The sequence below is a fragment of the Arvicanthis niloticus genome, chromosome 20 (genome assembly GCF_011762505.2).
Source record: "Arvicanthis niloticus isolate mArvNil1 chromosome 20, mArvNil1.pat.X, whole genome shotgun sequence".
In the NCBI taxonomy this organism is placed as follows: domain Eukaryota; kingdom Metazoa; phylum Chordata; class Mammalia; order Rodentia; family Muridae; genus Arvicanthis; species Arvicanthis niloticus.
In genome coordinates, this window is record NC_047677.1 from 42,846,560 (window position 1) to 42,869,004 (window position 22,445).

At 51.2% G+C, this 22,445-nt stretch overlaps 1 protein-coding gene across 8 annotated transcripts in view; it reads right to left on the reverse strand.

Annotated features, from left to right (window-relative positions):
• The window catches only part of Agpat3 (1-acylglycerol-3-phosphate O-acyltransferase 3), a 79,652-nt gene that overhangs the window by 18,108 nt on the left and 39,099 nt on the right, over positions 1-22,445 (reverse strand). Inside the window, exon 1 of one of the 8 annotated variants that reach the window (XM_076917083.1) lies at positions 20,070-20,089. The exons of 4 other annotated variants lie outside the window; for them this stretch is intronic. The gene's annotated coding sequence lies outside the window, so the exon portion shown is untranslated. Of the gene's footprint in view, positions 1-5,106; positions 5,240-5,513; positions 5,535-14,891; positions 15,191-20,069; positions 20,090-22,445 lie in introns of those variants that run through there. 3 more of the 8 variants (XM_034524463.2, XM_076917084.1, XM_076917081.1) reach the window with 3 other exon arrangements.

The window sequence follows — 22,445 nt, forward strand, 5'->3', positions numbered from 1 at the left end:
AAGTGTCAGGCCCCCTAATCTGAGATCTAGGAAACCTGTTGGTCCCTCTTCTTACAGCCAACTTCCTGGTTACACTCAGTCCCCATCCTCTGGGAGCCTCTCCATCATCCTTGGTCCCTCTGCCCTGCTTCCCTGGGGACCACTTCCCAGAATGCCCTCATATCTGTCTCTCGGTGCCTAACCCCCCCCCCCCCCCCACACTTCACACTGCCTGGCTGAGGGGGAAAGAGTCTCTCAGAGAGTGTGGCTGACATTTAGCAGGTGGGCTGGCAAAGGAAGACTCTGAAATATGGAAAATGAGTTGTTTGTGATGCTCGAGACAGGAGACTCAGTCACAAGGAAGATGCCAGCCAGCATGTGGGTTTTAGTAATCAAATTCCAGCTCACAGGATAACACAGCTGTCACCATCCTCTCTCCCTCCCGTTCACTCATGGTCAGTTCCCTACCAAGGCCTGGCTGTGTAGCAGGAGCAGGCTGTGTGAGGGGCTGGGCCAAGGGCATTCCCTGCATCCCCTCCCATCCCATCTTTTGTAAGTGGTGAAACAAGCTGGTCCAGAATCAGCAGATGCTGGAGAAGAATTATTAACAGGAATGAGTAAGGGGACGTGTGGCAGTGGAGACGGAGTAGTTAGTATGTCAAGCTGTCTTAATTCAGGTGTGACATTCACTATTCATAATTCATAAACAGTCAAGATCAAAAATATAATGTGCAAACCTTTCTGAGCGGTCAGGTGGGTGTGGAAAAGCAGAGTGCTCAGGGCAGTGGCTCTGAGAGCCCTCCCATCCTGGTGAGAAGGGATTGGGAGGGACTTGGGGGAGACTGAGTGCTGACAGCTGACGGAGACGGCTGCACTGTGAGTGTCTCTGTGGACAGGCCTGTACCTCACCATCCAGATAGAACCTGTTCCTTAGGGTGTTTAACCACAGTGGATATGAATAAATGCAGTCAAAGAGCAAAGCAGTCCTTAGGCAAATTCAACCGCAGACTCCATCTCTACTAGGAATGCAGGGAGATAAAGTGTGGGACCTTGCCCGGCTGCCCAGTTTCACCAGCCTGTGGAGGGAAAGGTGTCTAACTGTGGTGAAGGAGGAGGTGCCATCAGCACCATTTGCTTCAGGTGGCCGGTACTGTCACACACAGCAAGAGGACAGAGGTATTGAGCAGAGGAAGCACAACACAGTCCAAGATGGTGGACAGGTTGGCAGCACTGAGTCCTGGTAGCTTTGCTCAACCTGGTTAGTGCCATTCGGTTGGTTACTGGGGAATCTACCAGGGTCAGGCCCCAGCAGCTCTGCTGACTCACAAGCAGGCCCCTGTGGCCATGTTGCCTTTTAGGCAGGAAGAGAGTGGGAACCTAGAACCCCCAGGGCTAAAGGCTTCCTCTATAGCAAGTAGGGTATAGGCCCACAAGTACTAGTGCCCAGACAGATGAAGATATACCAGCCCTACGTGTGTCCAGGCTATAGGACAAAGTCTATAGCTGTGTACACACAATGCACAAACACGTTACACGGAACAGTGTGGCTGAAACAGAAAATCCAACTAAAACACCAGGCATTGAGTAGCAGGCCACCTCTGTGTGCATGTCCTGAGTTGGTCCACATTGCTGCTTCTCAGATGTGCACTGACCCCTGGCTCAGGACCTGGGCTGGCTGCCTGGGTGGCAATGGCATTTATGACTTCCAAAGTTGCCTCCAGAAACCTTGCAACGTGCTGTGACCTTTGGCCATTAATTGAGGATGTGTGGGTCAGTCTCCTGACTCATGTCTACCGAGCCCAACCCAGCCCAGGTCAGCAGACCACCACCTTGGGGTGTCTGTCAGTGAACAAAAACTATTCCAGGGGGACCAGAAGCACCTAGCTAAGCACAGATGAAACTGCTGACCCACGTAGCCTCGGTGAAGTGGATGGTCTTAGATTGCTTAGGCACACCATAAGCCTTTCCAATACATAAGCTGTTTATAAATACTACCAAAGTCTAATTACGCTATCCAAAGATCCCCCACCACCTTGGAACGAACTGCCTCCACAGTTCATAGGAAATACCACCAGGACTGAAAAGCCAGGTGACTCAGAAAAGGCAGGAGAGAACAGCCCTACAGGTACCACAGTGATGAAGCCTGTCACCACCAGGATGGTCTGCACCACATCATACACAGACCAAGAACACAGGCCCAAGGAGCAAAGCTCCAGCAACAGGGCACAATCCCACCCCTCTTGTACTGAGAGCAGGCAACCCCCAGCCGTGGTCGGTAGCCTCGGGTTGTCTGTGTGGGAGTACAACCACGGGCCATGAATGTCAGGTTACTCACACGGGATTCCACACAGACGCTCTGGGCTCCAGTGGACTTGTGTTTCTACAGGATTTAGACAAATTTTAAAAAGTAACCATAAAACCACGGCTGAGTTTATGGGAGTATTAGAGCGTTTCACCGTCTTGACTGATGGACTTGAAGGTACAATTCAGTGTCACACGCTAGCCCCTCCAACTCCTCACAGAACTCTGCTTTGTGGCACCAGGATCATCCATGGTTAGCTAATAGCACCTGGAAGCTGGGGGCCCGAGCATGTCGACACGCTACACTGCGGCACCATATATCCCTGTATGCTGAGAACAGAGCCCCACCCCATACCAAACCATAAGGCCACACTCCTCTGAAACAGGTTCCCAGGAGAACATGTGACCCAGTTCTAGCTAGTGGGAGAAGGTGGGGGAAAGAGAGAGGGAAGAAGAGGGAGAGGGAGAAGAAGAAGGAGAGGAAGAGGGAGAGGGAGAAGGAGAGAGAGAGAAGACAAGTTTTTTGCTGTCCCAGGGAAAAAGATAAATACAACTCTTAGCTCCTCTCCTCTGAGCTAGGAAGGCACATTCAAGACACAGTAATCCATTTGGTCTCTGTGGCCACTGCACAGGAGCTACAAAGCCATTTATTTATATGAGTGCCAGCATAGCCTGGAGTCCTTCCCTCTTAGAGGAGACAAGGGAGCACAGGGAAGACACGCTCCCACCTTGGGTGCTTTTAGTATAGGATGGATGACTGCAGCTGAGTCCTAATGGCCCTAGACTGTTTCTAAGGAATGAGGAAGGACGGGGGTCAGAGAGCCTTGGCAGGGAAGTAGATAGTAGGGCCAGCAGAAACAACTCCAATGACTTATCAGGCCCCAGTGCCACCAAGCATAAGAGCAAATGAAAACCTCCAGGCCACCCTCACTCACCCCAAGTCCCCAGCTCCTGAATCTTTACGGCCTCCAGGGTGTTTCTGGTGACTGCCCTGGCCTGAGCAGAGGCGATGGTGGCAAGGGAAGGAGAGGAAGGCACAAAGCTCCCAGGCCTGATGACTCCACAATGGGCCTGTGACAGGACCACCGGGTTCACAGGCGTGGCTGTGTCTCTGATCCCAGGACACCACCCAGGGCCAGGGCAGACTACCATGCTCCAAGGCATGCATGTTTTGCATAATGCAGGTGCACACACACACACACACACACACACACACACACGTATAGTACACAAGTGAGCAGGACATATATATGCATAACGCACACAGGTGTACTCACACCTATGCACACATATGTGTATGCTCATGTCTAGCACATTCATGACTAGCCACACAATGCTCACGCACACCCGTGCCCTCACACACACACGACAGTGACCTCGTGCACATGCACACGATGATGACAACCGCTCTTGTATAATGCAATTGCTGCTCACAGTTAGAAAGCTGGTGGAGTGGAATTCTAGCTTTTCCTGGACGGGGAGGGCTCGTCGCTCCTTCCCTCAGGACAAAGCCCAGGCACCCGTAATGTGCGGACTATCTTCATCCTGTCCGAAGCCTGAGGTCCCAGGACCACCAACCAGAAGAATCAGAAGAGAGGTACTGTTTGCCAAGGGGATAGATGGGCGGAGCCAAAGGCGGGTCAAGAGAAGCTCAGCTGGGTGGAGTTGGCGTCCCAATGCCTTCAGGCACCTTCTCCACTACTTTTCTCTGCAATGTCCCTGCCCTGCCCCAGGCTCCCTAGATGCCATAGGGACACTGAAGAGTCCTCCTGAGAGCAGCTCTCCTGGGCAAGCCCAGAGGTGCAGGCACTCTGCAGGTCTTTAACAGACCTTGGTCAAGCACAAGGGCATCGTCACATTTGCAATAAATCGGCACCATATTTCATGCATGTAAGCTAGATTTTCGGGAAGGTGGAAGAGATTCAAACGCAACAAGCTAAGTAGGTCTCAGAACGACCACCTCAGCCTTCACAGGGCACATGGCCGTGGGGTGTCACCACCTGGGACCTGCAGCTACCGAGAAGACTGGCCTGCAAGGTAACCACGGAAGGATAGAAAGGGGCCCATTTTCTCCCATGCTCTCAGCAGCCGAATATTTGAGCTCCATGTCTGAATATAGTAAACTCAGAAAATCTCAGTAGATGTGTTTGAAGTAAGAGACTTTTTTTTTTTTTTTTTTTTTTTTGGTTTTTCGAGACAGGGTTTCTCTGTGTAGCCCTGGCTGTCCTGGAACGCACTCTGTAGAAATCCGCCTGCCTCTGCCTCCCAAGTGCTGGGATTAAAGGCGTGTGCCACCACTGCCAGGCTAGAGAGAGAGAGTTTCTAAAATACTAATCCAGGCATAATAGGAATACATACATAATAGGAATACATACATTCCTATGAATTCCATACATAAGAATAACACATACGGAAAGCAGAGGCGACCTTTAACAAAGCAGCAAGGTCACACTTCTCTGTGGTGATCATGCAACTGCTTCAAGCACAGGCAGCAGCCTATGGCCATCCGAACACTCACAGACCCCAGCACGACCTTGGGCTTCTCTCTACTTCTCACCGGTGCCCTTCACCCCTCCCTGGGACCTGTATTGCTGCAGTGGTCACTCCCAGCACCTGCTGCCTTGACACCCCTCCTCATGTATCCTTTAATGCACCTAACATTGCCACAGGGGTTGGGGCACCAAGGGCTAGGTGGGATGAGGAACCTGGCCTTTTGCTGAGACACCCTGGGAGGGGCTGGCTCAGATCTCGATAGAAGCAGGTAGACCCCTCAGGAGGGAGGCCTATTCTGAAGAGCTCATATGAGAAAAACATGTAAATTCATACCTAAATTCTCCTCTCTCCACGCCCTGCAACTGTCATCTTCTTACGTGTGTCCTTTTCTCTCCTGTCCCCGAACTTTACACCAAATTCGAGTGTTGGTCTAAAACTTATCCTAGTAACTCCACCCCCTCAAGGTCAAGGGGCCCCACCAGGCTGCTCAGCTTGGCTGGCTGCCTGGGAACCCATACAACTTTCTTGGAGTTGAGGGATGAGCCTGGCTTTCTACGTCTGGAGATACGAGGCTCTTTCTGCCCAGTGACCAGGGAATCTAGGTCAGCAGGGTCAGTGCCCTTAAAGCCACTCAGAGCCTGTCCCTGCGCTTCCGTCCCGGCAGGAAGCAGGATCTCCATCATGGCTTCCTTTCACCCTCCCAGCCCCGGCAGGAACTCCAGGGCCCCCTGGCTCCTTACCTGCACTCCTGCTTTCCTTCTCTCCCTGAGCTCTGGATTTCAGATGGTTGGGGTCCTGGCTGGGGGAGTCTGTAGCCTCCTCCCACAGCAGGGCAACAGGACTCCGCTGGCAGGAGTGGGGGTAGTATAGTGACCACTCAGCTATGTCCCAGAGTACAAAAATAGCCATTCTGCCAAGTGGGTGAAACATCAGGGCTGGCTGTGTGGCCAGCTCATGTTCACACTTGGCACATGAGAGCGGCCGGGCTTATGGGGGGGGCAGGAGAGCAGTGTGCAGGAAAGAAAGCTCCCAACAGCCGAGGTGGCCAGGCCAGATTACCCACACTCTCGGCAGCCTTACCACCCCATTGCTCCGCAGGGCTCAGCTTCAAGCAATGCTATAGTCCCCAACCACAGGAAGCTGGTGGGTGGACCCATGTCACACATGGGGGCTCACAGGAAGGCCGTACTCTCAGGGCCTCCTCACTGTAAGTACAAGTCAGTCTTCTGACCTAGTAACTCTGCTGGATTTCACCAAGAACAGGATGCAGCTGCAGCTGGACCATACCACTGCACACAGCGTAAGGTCTTTCCCATGGTCCCTTCCCTTAGCCCTCTGCAGCCTCACCTGCCTCTCTATACTGGGTGGGGACAACAGTCCCTTCCTCTGTGGATTAAGGGCCACAGGCCCAGTCCAGGATTACAGAGCAATAATGGAATGACCCAGTAATTGCTGATGGGGGCCAGTGAATACACACAGCAAAGCAACACAGAGAAGGAGAGGGGTGTGGGCTCCGTCTGATGAGGGGAAGCCCGGGATGAAAGCTGAGAAAGAACCTCAATCCAGAAGAAGATGAAATGAACCTTCCTGCTGGCCACCCAGCAACAAGGCTGGAGACAGGGACATGCCTGGGCTGAGGACTGGTTCTTCCCCTGAGGGAGTGGAGGCACTTCTCACCAGTGCACCCCAAGTTTGGCTGGTGCCCGCCCTGCAGGTGTGATCGACAGCAGCTCGAGGGGAGAGGGGTGAAGATCTTCCAGTTGGCACACTGAGTGCGGAGAAGCACCTAGAACCGGGGCTTCCCGGGGTCACACAGTGTGGCCTGAGAGCTGCCAGGAAGGCAGGATGAAGATCAGCCTCAAGAAAGTCTTAACGCTCAGATTCTCAGTCCACCGCTCCCCCGGCATGCAGTAGACAGAGCCACACAGGGGCTCCCAGCCTTCCCTGTGATGAAACCAGCCAAGGCCCGATTCCTCAGCCCTGGGGCTAAGGGGCTGACAGACTCAGGCTTTCCTCAACTCTGGGTCCAGCACGCAACTTAGGCTCAACTTGTCTGTTGCCTGCAGCCAAGCACCTGGCCCTCCAGGTCAAGAGAAGCAGTAACGATCCGTGATCAGTCTACGGCCTCCGAGAGCTACCAGGACGTTTACAACCCTAATTCTGAAGACACCTACCTCACACACCCTTGGAGTCTAAGTAATTTCCCTTTTAAAGATTTGATTTAATAAAAAGGGCCAAACTCACTTTCACCATCACCCAAAGAACGCAGTGGAGTGACCACAGAGACAGGGCCACCGCAGACACGCACTTGGCCTAATAAAGGCACAGTGAAGACCCCTGAGGAGGAAGACTGAGTGTTGAAGGCACAGTTACAGTGTCCCATCCCACGACAGGTCAGCCACCACAGCCACAGCCGTCTCCTGGGACTTGCAGCCGCCAAACCCTGCTGGTTGGTCGGAGACCCCTCCCCTGGAAGATATTAGTTATCTATCCTAAAGGTAACCACTGGCTTCTGGAGCAATAGGGCTTGGAGTACATTTCTGCTTTTCATATTTTTGGGGGGCATGAAGCAGTTACTTCCACAATTATGAAATATTAAACAACTGAAAGACAGTTGGGTGTGGTGGTGTCCTCCTTCAGTTCCAGCACTTGGAAGGCAGAGGCAGGTGGGTCTCTGTGAGGTCAGCCTGGTCTATGTGGTGAATTCCAGAACAGCCAGGGATATGTGGAGAGACCCTGTCTCAAAACAAAAAATAAAGAAGGAAACAGGCAGTGTTGAAGCCCACAGCTCACCACAGCATCTGTGGAGAAGAGGATGGGACGACCTCACTGTGTACACTTTGTTTTTTCTCTATGGTGCTGGGGAAGGAATCCAGGACCTTGAACATTCTTGGCAAAGGTGCTGCCTCTGACTCCGCCCCCAGCCTGACACTCTTCAAACTAACCAGCCCAGCAGAATTTCCTAGTGAAGCTCTAAGCTACAGTGGCCGCATATACCTAGCATGGCGAGCCAGACCTCGTATTGAGGAATAGCAGGTGACACCAACTTTGTCACTCCGGTGGTTTGTCTCTAGATACAACTGCTCTTTCTACTGAAGCCAGCACTTCCCCAGCAAGACTCTGTGTGCATGGCAGTGACACCCACCCCCACACTCAGACAGAAATTTCTGTGAACCAACATTCCCAAGAAAAAGGAGCGTGAGCCACACTATTGACTCATAAGGCAGCCTGATACCTCAGAGCTGTTTCCTTATTTCTAATGTTTCTGTGGTTGTAGAGAGATGGACTCTTACAGGTCCAGAACTAAATCATCCCGGGCTGCCTTCAGCCCTCTTAAGAGATATTCATTGCCCACCTCTGTGTTTGATGTAACGTTTTTATGATTGAGGCAAATCCTTTTGGGATGTACTGAGTCCCCTAATTCCCACCAAATGAGGACTATGGATGTCATCAGATGGCATCTGAGGCCTACATCAGAGGCTTCCCATCTTGCTGTAACAACCCACCGGATGTTTCCACCAAGGTATTTTAATACTACCTTAACGTATGACTTTTTTTTTTGTTCTGTTATTATAAAAATTTCATATAGCTGTTACTACACTGGGATACGGTATTTGGAGGTACCCTGAGTCTGTGTTCCTGGGCCTTAGTCACTCGTATTTGGCTCTAGAATAAACACAGCTAAAAGTTGTGTTGCTCACAGACAGTTCTGGGCGCCTGAATGTAGGCCTGAGAATGTTCCATGGTCACAGGAGGAGTCACATGGATCAGAGCCAGGTTCCAGCACAAGCCCTGCCCGGCTGTCCAGGCGGCCTCCTTGGTGGTGGTGATGAGCTCTTTCTGGGGCTGAGAGCTCCCTAGGTTAGGTGGATGGGCCGCTGGCTTATTCTGAACTAGTTGTTAGATTAGTGCAAAGAGAAGAGAGAAAGTGTCTCTCCACTAGCATTTCAAGTGTAAGGCTCCGTCTGGCTGAGAAGCCTTACAGGGAAATGAACATCTAATTCTCCCCACCAGGCTTCATCTTTGGTCTTTTCCCTTCAGGCCAGGCCCTTCTCATGGCTGATGATCTAGAGATGCCAGCTTGCTACTTTGTTTCTCTAAGGAGCTCACTCTCTGTTGTATATGCGCAGGGTGATTATTTGACTGGTTGCTTTATTCAGAGCAAAACCCAATCCTCCCCTAAAGTTCTTAAAAGTAACTGGCAAAATTTGCAGCCACTTCATTTATCATTTACTTTTATTCTTATTTTATTATTTGTTTGTTTCATAACAGGGTCTCAGTATGTAGCACTGACAATCCTGGAACTCACTATGTAGACCAGGTTAACCTCGAACTTACATCTGCCTGCCTCTGCCTCCCGAGTCCTGGGATTAAAGGTGTGCGGCACACCCATGGTCATTTTACATTTTTAAAACTGTGCTAATTTTACATTTTTAAAACTGTGCTAAACTTATTACTCTTAGCATGCCTAATATATGATGTATGTAGATTTTAGGGTGGCTTTGTTGTTGTTGTTTTTTGAGACAGGGTTTCTCTGTGTAGCTTTGGCTGTCCTGGAACTTGCTCTGTAGACCAGGCTGGCCTCAAACTCAAAAAGATCCACCTGCCTCTGCCTCTTGATTACTGGGATTAAAGATTTACGCCACCACTGCCCAGCTTTAGGGTGGATTTTGAAAGTTATTAGCCCTTATAAAACAGTGTGTTCAAGGCCCTTCTCTTGAACAAACATAAGATACAACTTAAAAAAAAAAAAAAAAACTAAAGAAAAGTCATTTAAAACTTACTGACCTGTTACTCCTCCATCCCACTCCCCACACCTTGGGCTTTTTGAGACAGGGTTTCTCTGTGTAGCCCTGGCTGTCCTGAACTCACTCTGTAGACCAGGCTGGCCTCAAACTCAGAAATCTGCCTGCCTCTGCCTCCCAAGTGCTGGGATTAAAGGCGTGCGCCACCACTGCCCGGCTTCTGGCATCATCTTAAGGTTTACAGATGACGCTAATGTGCTCACCACACACAGGCCTTAGACTCGGCTTCTCTTTCACAGTGGCTTTGGAAATGCTCTGAGCCACCGCACCATCTCACCATCTCAGAGGGGCTTCCTCTAATGTCAGTCTGCTCTCAACGACGTTTCTAGAAAGTCTGGCTTATGGAACAAGGATTTTTAATTTTATTTTTTTATTTATTTACTGATACAGTCACTTAAAGCTCTGTGGTTAGATTTTATCCTAATGTCTATATGTTCTCCCATTGGCCAAGGCTTTCTCTTGCTAGACAGCTACCCCTTGACAGTGGGAAAGTCTACAAGGAATATTGGGGCTGGGAGATGGCTCAATGGATACAAATACTTGCCATGCAAACAAAAGCACCCAAGTTTGAGCCCTGGAACTCACATAAAAAAGCACATGTGCCATCTCAGGGCTCACACTGTGAGATGGGTAGGGGAGAAAAGAGAACCCACCAGAATCTCACGGACAGGGTAGCCTGGTATACACCGTACAGTGACAGCAATAAGAGACCCTGCATCAACAACATGTATGGTGAAAACCAACTCCTAATTGTTCTCTGACCTCCACATGTGCAGCATGGTCCATGAGTGACTTTGCTCCCACATGCAAAATAAGTAAATGTTTTTAAAAAAAGAATTTTCAACAACTTGGAGGCTGTTTAGATAGATTTTTGTTTGTTCATTTGTTTGTTTTAAGATTTTTATTTATCATATGTATATGAGTACACTGTCACTGTCTTCAGACACACCAGAAGAGGGCATCAGATCCCATTACAGATGCTTGTGAGCCACAGTGTGGTTGCTGAGAATTGAACTCAAGACCTCTGGAAGAGCAGCCAGTGCTCTTAACTGCTGAGCCGTCCTTCCAGCCCCTGTTTAGCTAGTTTTATGTCAACTTGACATAAGCTAGAGTCATCAGAGAGGAGGAAGCCTCAACTGAGAAAATGCCTCTGTAACAACCGACTGAAAGGAATTTTCTAATTAGTGATTGATGGGGGAAGGCCCAGGCCATGGTGGGTGGGGCCATCCCTGGGCTGGTGGTCCTGGGTTCTATAAGAAAGCAGGCTGAGCAAGTCATGAGGAGCAAGCCAGTAAGCAGCATCCCTCCGTGGCCTCTGCATCAGCTCCTGCCTCCAGGTTCCTGACCTGTGTGAGTTCCTGCCCTGACTATGAAGTGTAAGCCAAATAAGCCCGTTTCTTTCCAACTTGCTTTTTGGTTATGGCGTTACACCACAGCCATAGCAACCGTAACTAGGGCAAAGGATTCCTGCTAACTTGCATAGTTGTGAAACTTACCCTTACTGGGGAAACATTTAAGTCTATAAGATTTAACTGGTTACATAAGACTCTCATTGTACCTATGATCTGGGTTGATGGTTAAATAAATACGGCACTAACTGTCAAAATTGACTGATACCTTTATCCTCAACCTACAAAACACCAGTGACTTTTCTAAGGTCTACCTCTAGAAAAGTGTTGTCTGCTTACAAATAAGTGGTGGGAGTCCTGTAAAATATTAAGGATTGTATGAACCATCTCTACCAAAGCATACATTGCACATCACCATAAGGGGCTTTTGAGCATGATAATAAAATTCAGAATTGGTCCCAGGGTTCCCACAGTCAGTTCCTGGGAGAAGAGGAGCTGGAGAGAAGCAGAAAACACTGAGGCTGATCCCATCCGCTGGGGAAAGACAGCAGTGGGACTCCCTTCAGCCGGACAGAGGGGCTGTGTGGGTGTGGCTGAAAGTTGTGCCAGCTGCTTCTGAGCCCATCCATACAGACATCATCTGCTTTGGGAAATTCCTGTCCACTACACCAACCACAGAGGGTCAGTCCTGAGTACTGAACACTCCCATTAACTCTCACTGTTTATAGTCCATATGTCCTCTCATATTTAGATTTTTAGCGGTGAGATGGTACAGGCGCTTATCACGCAAAGACTGATGACTGGAGTTCAATCCTTGAAACCCACACAAGGTGAGAGAGCCCTCTGACCTCCACAGGCATTCCATGACAGGTGCCTACACACACACACACACACACACACACACACACACACACACGCATGCAAGCATACACACAAATACGCACATGCACATACACACACAAATATTTTTTTCAACTGTCTGAGATACTTAACTTTTTCCTTGTATACTCCTGAGCTATAGAAACAACACTAATCTGGGCATTGGTAGCACATAGTGAGGCTACGCCTGTGGCCTTACCAGCATTGTGCGCTCCCGCCTGCTTACCCAGACCTCCCATGTCACCTGGACCAAGCCGTCATGTTCAAAATTCAGGGATTTTCATCATTCATAAAAGAATCTTGTCATCATTTAAGACCTAAATCTATAATTTAGATTTTTAACAATTCTGGCTTTTCAATCTCCCGGAAGGGATTTGGCTCTGGGAAATTCCAAATCTCAGAACCCAAGATAAACTAATAAGGAAAGAGGAAAGAATGGTCACCAGTCTGACCAACTGGAGCACTACGTTTCTATTGGTAATAAAAACTTAAGATACAACAAAGAGTCCCAAAAGCCCCATGACACTTGGACTTCTAACTACATAAAAAAAAAAAAAATTAGCTCCAGAGATCTGGACTGACTCCTATCTAAATTATAATCTCTAAACCAATCTGTTTCTCATCTGAAGAGAATGGGCTGACTGCTCCTGTCAGGACAACCAGGTGGCTTTGAGGGTTAATGGAGTAAGTGTCTGGGCAGTCTTCCTGTCAGGAGGTAGCACAGTCCGGCCCGACTCCAACACACAAAACCTGGAAAATCTCCCGAAGCCAACTGTGAGATTATCCAGGGTCCCATCAGCAAACAATGGCACCATTCTCCCGACAGAAACACAAACGGCCATGTTGAGCTCACGCAGTCAACCCATGTGGTCAAACCACGTGGTCAACCCATTGATCCCATAAAAGGGTCAGACCTCGGGCCTGCTGAAGCCGGAGGTCAGGAAGCCGTGTGTCCCACCCCTTTCTGAAGATGACCAGTCACCTCCCTACAAGGCTCTGGCCAGTCGCCGCATGAAATCACTAGCTCAAGTTTCTAACCCCTGCTGTGTGGGTGTGCAAAGCTTTACACACACACACACACTCTTTCTCACACATACACACACATACATAACACATACATACACATACACACACATACATAACACATACATACACACTCAATACATTCTCACACATTCATATACACTAACACACACACACACACACACACACACACACACACGTCTGATTCCAGAAGCAGCCCCAAGTCCCATACTCTGCTCAGCCGCTATTATTTCATTTAAGGCTTTGCCTCTGGTTTTGTTCTACTGACTGCTTTGACTCAGATAACAGGGAGCATCAGCAGTCTGAAAGGCTCGGAGGCAGAGTTACTCTGACGCCCACACAGGCTTCTGAGGGGTTGGTACATTCAAAGTGGGGTCACATCCCAATAGAGGGTTCCAAGGAGTCAACTGACAGGTCCCACACTGTACAGGCAGGCTGACAAACGCCGCTCTCCACTTCAGTTGCTTCTCAGAGGGATTTTTTTTTCCCTTTGAAAAGGGCAACTGCTTAAGTCCATGCAGCAAACAGATTCTATTAGCTTGAACATTTAAAGTACAAGGCCAGAGCACGGTCTGGGGCCCTGCACCCGGGGCCCGTGGGACCTGGCACCCAGGGCCTGCCTACATACTGCCCTGGGAGGTGCCTGGTGGGGGTCTTAACTCTGATGCTTTTCATCAAACTAAGTCACACAGATTTCCTGATTCGAGAGCTGACTGGAGATCCTGTGAAGGCAGAAAAGGGCCCCTCAAGAGATGGTGGATGTGTAGTCAGGGGTCGGCATGCCGTCTTTCCTATCACCAGGGGGATCTTATGAGGACATTTGAAGCAAGGTTTTCTGAAAAGACACTGGAGACGGTGCCAGGCCTGGGGACTCTAGGATGTGACTGAATGTTGAGCACTTGGCCCAACACAAAGAATTCTTTCAGCAAGTCCTGCCCATCTGTGGCTCAGACAGCTGTAGACTCAGCTGCGACACATGTCCGAAGTGGAGAAGACGGAGGTCGTGCAGAATAGGAACCAGCATGCTCCTAACAAAGCAGGATGAGGGCTCAGCTCCCGCCCTGCAGGACAGACGGCATGCCCTCCACACCTTCGGCTGGCTCCTCTAGAGCTGCAGACTTGATGAGCTGCCATGTCACTCAGTGCTAACTGAGCTGGGCTCCCTGTGAGATGCTGTAACCAGGGCCCTCACTACCTGCGACCTGGCCAGGTCCAAGACAACAAACACCCCAAGCCCTGTAACAACGATGACATGCATGATGACATATTGTTCCTTCACTCAGCACACCCCTGACACAACCCCAGTTTGGATTTCTCTGTATCATGTGATGATAACACTCAAAGTGGGGACGCTGTCCCCCTCAGGTGGCTGCCCCATTGGCCAGTCTCCTTTGTCTTCCACAGAGCCACGGCAGCATCGTGTCCCCACCTTACTGAGGAACGCTGGAGAGCTGAGGTTCTTTGGTGGTGTATGGTCATAGTGTCCTCGACAAGGCAGTCTAGCTCCTGGGCCGCGCCTCAGCGACAGGCACTACCCAGTCTCTGTTCCATTCTCAGATCCCATTTAAGCTGGTTCACCCAGCAGAGGGAGTAAGAGACAAAGGGTATGGGAGATTGTGGAGAAAACACCAATAAATTTTGTCAATCAAGCCTCCCAGGGGACACAGGGGACACCACCAAACAACCTCCAACATGATTTAGGAACTGGGAGATCAGATGAGCTAGCTCCTGTCCCTCAGCCCCTTCCCAGCTCTGATGGCCTCAGCGGGGAAGCGAAGGGATCAGGCAGATCCTTAGTTAGAGGCAGACGTAGCCACCCAGAGCCCCACTGCACCCCCCCACACACCCACAATACTCACACCTGCACTGTACGCTCTGAACCACCCACACCCAGTGTGTCAGCATCATGGGTGCCCAACACTGCCTGCACCTACATGACTGGGACCCGCACCCTTCCAGCCTACAGCCCACCCCAGCACACACCTGCACCACTCATACCATAATCCCCAACGCGCACGGCCTGCACTTAGGCCTCCCTCACCAGTAGAAGTAATAAGACAGGGCCACGGCCAGCAGGGCGACGCAGACCCCAGAGAAGAGGCAGGTTGAACAGCTGGCCAACATCGCTACCCTCTGTCTCCAGAGCCTCTTAGAGGCGGTGAGGAGGAGCCTGGCTGTGAGTGTAGGTCCCTGGCAGATCAGGGAGCAGGCTCAAGATGTGACTGGGCCTGACTGCCCACGTCAGGATGGCACTGAGACTACTGGAAAAGGGGAGGCAGACTGTCCTGAGAACTGTGCTGGGCAGAGCCTTCCCAGACTACCTAGTGACAGAGGACGTGTTGAAGCAGGTCACAGGCAGCCTGTTGTCTGGGCACCGCTGCAGGCTCTGCTGTGGGACATACACTAATCCAATAAGCAGCTTTGCTAGGAGCTAGTATGACGTGATGCAGGTCACTGGGCCCTGACCATCAACGGCCCCAGGACTGGGACCAAAGAGAACCATAGGTTCCTTACCTAGTGGCCAGAGACTCAGGTCCAAACAGAAGGCTGACCACGTCCCAGAATTCCCAATTCCATGCCTCAGACATTGTCCTTTGGGTTCCCGAGTCTGGTGCAGTATAAGAAGAGTCGTTCCACAGCCGGGGCACATTGTATGGAAACCCCAGATGCTTAATGCCCCGTGTTCTGTGGCTTCGGAATCCAGAAGGAAGGGGTGTAAACACTGAGTTGAAAGATGCTGAACGCGTGAGGCAAGGCAACCCTGGGTCCAGAGCAACACTCAAGGGCCCATCCCTCACACAGATGGACCTCAGTAGCTCCACCCACATGAGGATAGTGGACTCAGCTGAGCCAGGGTTCCCATTAGTGTCTTCTCTTTTAGGGACTCAGTCCCGTTGTTGACAGGATAGACACTGCACACCACAGGCCTTCTATAATCCCCCCCTCCGGCATCCTTCTGCCTGGCTGCAGTATCTGGCCTGTTTCGGCCTTGTGCACAGGGCACCTGCTGCTGCAACATCAGCACCCAGCTCTGAGCTCTGAGCTCCGTGGAAGCCGTGGCCAGAGCCTCCAGCACAGACTGGGTACCACACTCAGCTTTCTCTGGGCCGCCCTGGTGAAGAGACTGCTGTGATGGGTTGTCCTGGAGCCTGGCAGCATTCCTTCCCAAAACAAGTCTTCAGCTGGCTCAGCCCAGCTGAAATCTTAGGGCCGGCACAGGCAGAGACCAGCACCACCCCACTAAGAGTGCCTGCGGCTCTCACTAGGCCTTAGGGAACGCTAGCAAACACATGTGCTGGTCTATGATGATAAGAGCCATCAGCCACCCAGAAGTTTAATACCCTCCCCTTATTTGCAGCCCTCGTGATTTTATTTACAGAACTGAAGTTGATATCTGAAGGGGGAAAAAAAAGAGTATTTAAAAATTCAGGAATTCCTTCTCCTGCCTCAGGAACTTCTTTCCCAAGAGCAGTGTTGAGGAACCCCTCCATGGTGAGACAGCACACGGACATGAAGAAATGGTTTACTCAATTGTGTTAGGAGCCTGGTCACTGGGCAGGGGCTGGGCAGATAGAGCCAGGCTTTCCCCTCTGCCAGTAGCAAGAGTAGCACCTGTGTAGCTCTCTCTGGGAGGACCTCACGCCTGCTCCAGACTGGCAAGTTTAAACAGGAGGGGGGCTTTCGCACTAGATCAAGGTAGATGTGACCGGCTGTGTGTGCTCCGTTGTCCTCACGCTTCCTGGCTGAGCGTGGCATCACCCAGGGAGCAGGGAGGCCCAGCTCTTGGGGAACCAGGACTGGTCTGAGGTGGCTACGGGGAGTGATCTTCAAAGCGGTTCATAAGATTCCCAGAGTGCAACAGGGGCTCCCAGAACCAGCCGCACCCCAGCGGCAGGGTTCAGAAGGATACTCCCGTGTCCACACTCTGGTGGGATGGCCAAGCAGGGAAAGGGTCAGCAACAAGGGCCAGGCCTGCAATGAGAGCCATGACTAAGCTCACAGAGCACCCACACGGAGCACCCACAGAGCGGCCCCCAGCTGCCAGCTTAGGGCAGATTCTAGTTTTCCAACTGAAGCAGCAGCGTTCTGTCCACTGGGCCTCTTGACTCTCAAAGGATGAGAGCCACCTATGGACACCCATTGGGAGGGGCGTGAGTCACCAGGGCCCACACCTGAACACTCACTGTCCTTGGTTTTGGGAGGAACACTCTTATCTTAAAGCAGACACAGTGGTGGCTCAGACAGTAAGCGAGCTGAGCATTTACCCCAGAAGCCTGAAGCTTGCTGCTGGAGGAGACACAGGGGCGGCACCCAGGCAACCCGTGGCCTGCTGAGACGCTGCAAGGTTTTGATGAAGCCCCTGATTCTACTGGAGGTGCTTCCTTGCAACATATTTCTACTTCAGGTTCCCCAAAACCTGAAGAAATGGAAGCCCTGGCTGTCCTGGAACTCAGCATGTCGACCCTGCCGTCCTCCAACTACAGGGCTCTGCCTGCCCCTGTGCTGGGATTCAAATATGTGCACCGTGGTGCCCAACGAGACTAAAGCTTTTTCAACTGGGCAGGACCAGCAGCAGGCAGGTTAAGACGCTTGCCACCAAGCCTGACAGCCGGAGTTCAATTCCCAGAACCCGCACAGGAGGAGAGAAGTGACTTCTGAGAGCCATTCTCAGACCTCTGCATTTGCACCATGGCCACAATAACTAAATGCATGTTATAAATAAACAAATAAATGAACAGAGTAAGCCTGTCTCCTGTCCATGGTGTCCCCTTTGCTGCCTGTACAGACATGACTTGCTAAGCTGCTCTTGGTAGTAATGTACCACTCTGGGAACTTGCAGGGATTTTTAGGACACTGCCACCCTAGTCCTCTGTCTCAGTCTCCCTTCCTGTGTAGCTGGCCTGCCCTTGGGATGGCCCTCATGGTGGGGAACTCCCGTGTGCGGCCAAAGCTTGGCTGTGGTATTCCGGCATGTCCGCCTCTTCTGGTGGAGAGCGAGCACACAGCCTCTCCTACTCTCAGCTCTCTGACCTGTGCCCCATGGTGGAGCCAAAATGACATGTTCAAGCATTCATGGGGGCAGCACCCACCCAGCAAGTACTGCCTCCAGTGCAAGCCTGTGGTACTGAAGAGGTCCTGAGCCACGTGTGGGCTCTCCAGCTCACCTCCTGAGGTTGTGCTTCTCTGTAGCCGCGGGGATTGTGGGGACCTGGCCCCGCCCTTCTCTCTTTTCAGGGCTGGGTGGCAAAGATGCTGGGAAGGATGGTAAAGAACAGCACCCAGCATATGCTGGACATGACAGAGGTCAAAGTGGCTAGCAGCTGCAAGGACACCACCCCTGTGCCCAAACCTTCTCTGTGGAGGAAATAGGCCCAGACTCAAAAGAACACATGGGAAAAGCAAAAGCAGACAAAAGACTGCATCAAGCTGAGAGGTTTCTGAAGAGCAAAGGACACAGCAACGGCATGAGGAGGTGGCTTCAGACTCTGCGAGGCCTGCCAAACAAATGCCTGGTCAGCGGCTGTGCTGGTTAATACTGACAGGTAGGATCTGGAATCACCAAAAAGACAAGCCTCTAGCTAGGCATGTCGGGAGAGGCGATACTGATAGGCTAGGGCTGGGAGGTGGATCGGTGGGTAAAAAGCTTATTTTATGATGACCAAGGTTTAAATCCAAAGAACCCCCATGAGGCCAGATGTGGCGGCTTGAGGCTGTAATCCCAGTGTCCCTTCTGGGGGATGGGAGGTGGAGATAGGAGCCTGGTGTGTCAGTTAGCCTGGAATACACAGCAATGAGCAGACACCCCCCCCCCCCCAAAACAAGTGAAACCTGATAGCTGAAAGTTGCCTGGGACACAGAAGCGCGCTCTCTCTCTCTCTCTCTCTCTCTCTCTCTCTCTCTCTCACACACACACACACACACACACAGAGAGACAGACAGACAGACAGACAGACAGACACATAGAGACAGACAGACACACAGATAGACAGACAGACATGGATGGGAGGAGTATTAAAAAAGATTAGGTTAGCCTCTGGGCAAGCCCTTTAGGGATTATATAAATGAGGTTAATTAAGGTATAAAGGCTGATATTAAATGTGGGTGGGTTCATCCCACAGGCTGGAGTCCCAGGCTAAGAGAACAGGGAATAGTGAGCTGAGCACCAGGGATCACCTCTCTCTGCTCCTGGCCGGGGACACACTGTGACCAGCCACCTCCATACACTCCTACCCCGCATCTTCCCTGCCTTCCACCCATGAGCCCGAGAAACCCTTCCTTCCTTCAGCTGCTATGCTTAGGTGTTTCACCACAGCCACACGACAAGCCACTAATGCAGAGACCAGGGTCCAACAAAGGGCTCAGGTCCAGATGGAGCCACGGACAACAAAGAGATACTGGAAACAGTAGTCAGCCGCACAGTGCAGATAAAACCTATAGTAGCCATCATTGCAGATGGCGTGGAGAGAGGGGACCCTTGCACAGCAGCACAGCCGTTGTGGTGCAAAGTGTACAAAGTGTGGAAGTTAAGAAACTAGAGATACCTTATCTCCTAACTGTCCACTGGTGGATGAACAGGCGGCAAAATCAGCACATGCATACAATGAAATATTACCCAGCCATAAAAATTAATCAATAAACAAACAAATAAAGCACCCTAACAACTGCATCAGTGTGGATAGAAACAGAGAGTGTTGTGCTAAGACGAGCCAGGCACAGAAGATAGCCTCACACTCACAGGTAGAATCAAAGTCCATCTCACAGACACAGTGTAGAAGTGCTGGGGGCAGCAGCCACGGTTCAAAGCCTCCAGATGGACTGGAGAAGTGCGGGGGCTGGGTGGCGCTGTGGCAACCACAGAGACTGGCAGCACTATCCCGGTGCCTCTGTCCCAGATGGAGGTTCTAACCTCCCATCTCTTCTCCATGGCAGGGGTGTCCCAGCACAGGACTCCCCAGGGCTGGCCCCAGCACCCCATGGCGCAGGGGTCTGTGAGAAGATGACATGTTCTGGTCTCCTCAGACACCCTGCTCTCCTGATGTTCTAAGTCTGAAGAACGTGCCCTGGCTGAACCACAGCTCAAGTCCAGGATCAATGATGCCCTCTCTCCACGCCAGGCTCTAAGGGCTGGGGAAACACATTGTCCAGGCGGCTGGGCACCACTGCCTGCTACTTTGCTTGCTATGGTTAAGGAGCCCAGGTCACCATGTCACCAGCTTACCCAGTTTGTTGCAAGTCAGAAGGCCAGTGAGGCATGGGGACCTCTCCAGGAGGAAGCTGCCTAGTGCTCACCGGCCCCGCCCTCGCTTCCAAGGTTCTCACCACACCCATCCCTCCAGCTCTGCCTCTGGATTGGCAGCTGTTTCCTGCAGTTTTAGGAAGGAATAAGAGTTGCTGATGGCTAGTGCTGAGTAGAGGACCCTCTGGCCATCACGTGACCATAGGTGGAGGGATCTGTGTCCCACTCTCAGCCCGGCTCTGTAGGGACCCATTCATTGGACAGACACCTGTAGGAAGTGACGTCTGTCCAGCTCCTCAGCCCAGTCTACCCTCCCCATCTTTACATAAGCAGGCACATGCAGAAGCAAAGCAGTGTCCTACCAGTGTCCCTAGTGCTGCAGACAGTGACAGTAGAGAATCCAGGAACAAGGCAGCTGGGGATCTCAGGGACCTAGCTGGTAAAATGCTCTTCCAACAACATGGGGACACGTGGGGAATGGAGTTACTATGTAGACCAAACAAAGAGTAAACAGGCCATGGCATGAGCCCAGGAGTCTGGGGCCCCGGTCTCCACGGTGCTGCACATATTTGGAAACTTTCTCCCCAGGTGCTGTCTGGGCGGCTCCTGATCACCCCAAGACATTTTTTTTTTTTTTTTTTTTTTTTTTTTTTTTTTTTTTTTTGGTTTTTTTCAAGACAGGGTTTCTCTGTGTAGTCCTGGTAGTCCTGGCTATCCTGGAACTCACTCTGTAGACCAGGCTGGCCTCGAACTCAGAAATCCGCCTGCCTCTGCCTCCCAAGTGCTGGGATTAAAACCCCAAGACATTCTTAAAGGCAGGCACAAAGGAGAGAGAGGAAAGATACCCCAGACCATATCTGTGAAGGGTGGGTTCTGCCCTAAGAGCATGGACCAGCCTGGCCCCTGCATCTGACACTATTTGCTAGAATGATGAAGACGCACCCGGGTGTCAGCACAGGTCAACCAACTGCGTCTATAGCCCTGGGGCCTGTGTAAGCAGACACAAACACTGGGGACATCAGGAGGGATGGATGCAGACAGCTCAATGAACTTGTGGCAGCCATCTCAGGGTGGTAAGGAAGAGACTCAGCAGGAAAGACAAGGGCTGGAGGGTAGCTCTGTGGAAGAGGCATGTGCAGAGTCCCAGTTCCATCTCCAGCTTCCCGCCTTTCCCTGACTGGGCATGGGGACGCTGTGTGTAGCTGACAGACAGAAACTTGCCCCTCCCGAAACATCTGACACCATAACTGTGCTACCAGCTTGAAACCTTGAGGAGAAGCAGTTCTTTTAGACAAAATAGCTCTGACATTTATGATAACCCACAGGAAGCAGCCTGGCTTGCTTTGTGCTTCCTATACTACCAAATCTACAACTGCATTTCTGTCATCTGCAAGTTGTGTGCCTTGCCATGGGAGCACCACAACCTATACAAGAGGGAGCAGGCGCCTGTTCTCAATCACTCCAGAGGACTGTCCACTCTGTCCCTGTGTCTCAGGGAGAGCTTCCAAACTCAAAGCAACAAAGCCAGAGCTATGCGACATGCACCCTGGGACAAAACACTCCCATATTTAGGCTTGGACTCTATGTCTCAGCTCTAAACCCTGTTGGTGGCTCTGGGTGAGGAGTGATGCTCACACAGGCACCAGCTTCTGCCCCAACCCCACGCAGGGCTGCCTCTGCTCACTGGGATCCCTGGGCTGAGTACCCAAATGCTCACCATCTGCAAATGACACTACCGGTCACTAGCTTGTCCCTGGGGGTATGTTCACTGCGACCCTGAGTGGCACTGCCCACACTGTCCACATGCCCTGGCAGAGGGGGTGCCTCCACCCTCTACAGTTAGGAACTGTGGGTGCTGTTCTTTCTGCTGGCACAAGAAGACACGGCCAACAAGACAGAGGAGCTGGCTGAGGCAGGAGCTGCTTGGCACACGTCTCCTCAGAACAGTATGGCATGTGCTTCCTCTAAGGTCACAGCCTTGCATACATAAGAGTCTTGGTCATCTTTCTATTCTTCCTTCCTTCCTTCCTTCCTTTCTGTATCCAATCCTCACATTCACGATTAGATTCCTGCATGCTGGGATTATGGGTAATTACCAAGATACCTGGCTGAAAAAAAAATCATTGCTTCAAACCTTTCAGAAAAAGCCTGGATAGAAAGCATAGTAAGAAACTAAAATAACTACACATAACTTCATTGTGCCGCCTTAGCAGAGCCACATAGGAACAGGAATGGGAAAGCTATACCCAGGCCAGAACCACACCTGTCCTGTTCCTTATCTGCCTGTGCTCAGCCTCAAAAACACCTCAGTACCCACACTGCCCCCCCACCCATCAGCAGGACAAAAGGCCTGACAGG